Source organism: Ornithorhynchus anatinus, chromosome 18, assembly GCF_004115215.2.
Source record: "Ornithorhynchus anatinus isolate Pmale09 chromosome 18, mOrnAna1.pri.v4, whole genome shotgun sequence".
Lineage (NCBI taxonomy): Eukaryota > Metazoa > Chordata > Mammalia > Monotremata > Ornithorhynchidae > Ornithorhynchus > Ornithorhynchus anatinus.
In genome coordinates this window covers 23655068-23658655 of record NC_041745.1, presented here as the reverse complement: position 1 = coordinate 23658655, position 3588 = coordinate 23655068, and the positions used below count along the sequence as shown (strand labels likewise).

The following is a 3588-nucleotide window of genomic DNA, read 5'->3' as shown; positions in this document are numbered from 1 at the left end:
AAGTCCTCTTATTTCCAGACACGCGCTCTTTGTACTAGTCCATGCTGTTTCTCCAGTCTACTTAGAATGTGAGCCCCACTCGGGACAGGGACGGTGCCCAACCTAATTCTGCTGAAACTACCCCCGTGCTTAGAACAGTGATTGACATATAATAAGTGTTCAACCAAGCCCTTTAAAAAAATGCAGGAGGCTACATCACCACAGCTTTGCCAGCAGGTGCCCCCGGAGAACTGCCCGTCAAGAAAACAAACTGATGCCACAGGTTAAGTTGCAAATCCATTAGAGCCCACACCTACCCAGGAGAGACTCAGCTCCTGTTGTCTGAATGGGATTTAGGACAAAATAAACATTCCCTAAAGTAATATCCAGCCACTGATCTCCTACTACAACCCAGTCCACATGCTCCATTAATCCAACACCAACCTACTCACCATACATCAATCTCATTTATCTAAACACCCACCTCTTGCCCAAATCTTCCCCAAGGCATGGAACTCCCTCTTTCTTCAACCACAACAGTCCACTTACCCACCCCACCTTCAAACCCCTCCTTCAATCACAACTTCTCCGAGAGGCCTTCCCCAACTAAGCCCTCATTTAACTTAACCACCCTCCCCCTGCACTTGGCCGTGTAGCCCTTACGTGCTTTGATACTCATCCCAGACCACAGCACTTATTTAAGTATCTTTATACTTTTCCATTTCCCAAATCTGTAATTTATTTTAACGTCTGTCTCCCCACTAGCCCCTCTCAGGGTCGTATCTGGAGAGTTTCCAGTACTCTACCAGTCTTGGCTTCAGAAGAGAGAGTCAAGCAGAGGCCTACCCATTCCACTACTAGCTTGGCCAGTGGCTAGCAATTGGAAGGCAATCTGCTACAAATCAAAACTCACACGTGCCAGGCAGCAGCGGCATGGGAGAGATTCGAGGGCAGAGACTCAAGTTTACTGCACGGAAGGAGGCAATGGTAAACCACTGTCTTATTTTTACCAAGAAAACTCTATGAAAAAAACTACCAGAACGATTGCAGATGGAGAGCAGGGCGTGCTGGGAGAGGTGTGTCTGTGGTACCGCTATGGGTTGGAAACAACTTGACAGCATAAGACAAGACAAAGCTCTCCACTAGACTCTAGACTTCTAATGGGAAGGAATTTCATCTATCTGTCTCCTAAATGCACACAATAAGCACCCAATAAATACCACCGACTTTTTAACTGATTGGAATAGGACAACAAAGAAAATGAGGAGCCTCATGGGAGGTGATTTCTCAGGCTCAGGTGCAGAACATCATGGGCACATCGAATGGGCACATGGAATAGAACAAAGACCGTCTTTGGGCATGCCTGAAAAGCCCCTTGTGGATTCCTCAGTACAGTGATTGATTTGTTACTGTCCCTCTCTCTGGGACATGACTCTGTCACAGTTTAGCAGTCTGCCCCTATACTCCTCTTGTCCAAAGCAAATGATCTTGGCTGACGATGCCTGCAAATAAACAATCAATCAATCAGTAGTACTTACTGAACACTTACCGTGTGCAGAACACTGTACCAAGAGAGAGTACAATACAACAGAAAAGCAGCATGGCATAGTGGATAGAACATAGGCCTGGGAGTCAGAAGGTCGCAGATTCTAATTCTGGCTCTGCCACTTGTCTGCTGAATGATCTTGGGCAAATCAGTTTGATTCATTTCATTCAATCGTATTGATTGGGGCTTACTGTGTACAGAGCACTTTCATTCATTCATTCATTCAATAGTATTTATTGAGCGCTTACTATGTGCAGAGCACTGTACTAAGCGCTTGGGATGAACAAGTCGGCAACAGATAGAGACAGTCCCTGCCGTTTGATGGGCTTACGGTCTAATCGGGGGAGACGGACAGACGAGAACAGTGGCAATAAATAGAGTCAAGGGGAAGAACATCTCGTAAAAACAATGGCAACAAAATAGAATCAAGGCGATGTACAATTCATTAACAAAATAAATAGGGTAATGGAAATATATATAGTTGAGCGGATGAGTACAGTGCTGTGGGGATGGGAAGGGAGAGGTGGAGGAGCAGGGGGAAAAGGGGAAAAAGAGGGTTTAGCTGTGGAGAGGTAAAGGGGGGCTGGCAGAGGGAGTAGAGGGAGAAGAGGAGCTCAGTCTGGGAACGCCTCTTGGAGGAGGTGAGTTTTAAGTAGGGTTTTGAAGAGGGGAAGAGAATCAGTTTGGCGGAGGTAAGGAGGGAGGGCATTCCAGGACCGCGGGAGGACGTGGCCCAGGGGTCGACGGCGGGATAGGTGAGACCGAGGGATGGTGAGGAGGTGGGCGGCAGAGGAGCGGAGCGTGCGGGGTGGGTGGTAGAAAGAGAGAAGGGAGGAGAGGTAGGAAGGGGCAAGGTGAGGAGAGGTAGGAAGGGGCAAGGTGAGGAGAGGTAGGAAGGGGCAAGGTGACGTAGAGCCTCGAAGCCTAGAGTGAGGAGTTTTTGTTTGGAGCGGAGGTTGATAGGCAACCACTGGAGTTGTTTAAGAAGGGGAGTGACATGCCCAGATCGTTTCTGCAGGAAGATGAGCCGGGCAGCGGAGTGAAGAATAGACCGGAGCGGGGCGAGAGAGGAGGAAGGGAGGTCAGAGAGAAGGCTGACACAGTAGTCTAGCCGGGATATAACGAGAGCCTGTAGCAGTAAGGTAGCCGTTTGGGTGGAGAGGAAAGGGCAGATCTTGACGATATTGTAGAGGTGAAACCGGCAGGTCTTGGTAACGGATAGGATGTGTGGGGTGAACGAGAGAGACGAGTCAAGGATGACACCGAGATTGCGGGCCTGAGAGACGGGAAGGATGGTCGTGCCATCCATGTACCAAGCGCTTGGAATGTACAATTTGGCAACAGATAGAGACAATCCCTGCCCAACAATGGGCTCATAGTCTCAAAGGGCGAGACAGACAGCAAAACAAAACAAGTAGACAGGCATCAATACCATCAAAATAGATAAATAGATATATACACATCATCATTAAAATAGAGTAATAAATGATATATACAAATATGCAGAAGTGCTTTGGGGAGGGGAAGAGGGAGAACTAGGGGCAATGGGAAGGGGAAGAGGGGCAGAGGGAAAGGGATTCTATTTATCTATTTTGATGGTATTGAAAACTTTACTATCTTAATCCCCATTTTACAGATGAGGTAACTAAGGCTCATAGAAGTTAAGCTGCTTGCCCAAGGTCACACAGCAGACAAGTGGTAGAGGTGGGATTAAAACCCACATCCTCTGACTCCCAAGCCTGTGTTCTCGCACTAAGCCGCGATGCTACCCTATGGTATTTGTTAAGCGCTTATTCTGTGCCAAGCACTGTTCTAACTGCTGAGATAGATACAAGGTTATCAGGTTGTCCCATGTGGGGCTCACAGTCTTAATCCCCATTTTACAGATGAGGTAATTGAGGCACAGAGAAGTTAAGTGACTTGCCCAAGGTTACACAGCTGACAAGTGATGGAGTTGGGATTAGAATTTACAATCTCTGACTCCCAAGCCTGGGCTCTTTCCACTAAGCCATTCTGCTTCTCTACAGATCCAAGCATTTAGGTGGTGCAGAAGGTAGAAGGAG

The 3588-nt window shown here is 47.7% G+C and overlaps 1 non-coding gene across 1 annotated transcript; it reads left to right on the top strand.

Annotated features, from left to right (window-relative positions):
- Positions 1-744: 744 nt before the first annotated feature.
- Positions 745-882, top strand: LOC114805595. Its single transcript, XR_003753566.1, has one exon. It is a non-coding gene; the product is annotated as a small nucleolar RNA SNORA7 (small nucleolar RNA).
- The last annotated feature ends 2706 nt before the right edge of the window (positions 883-3588 follow it).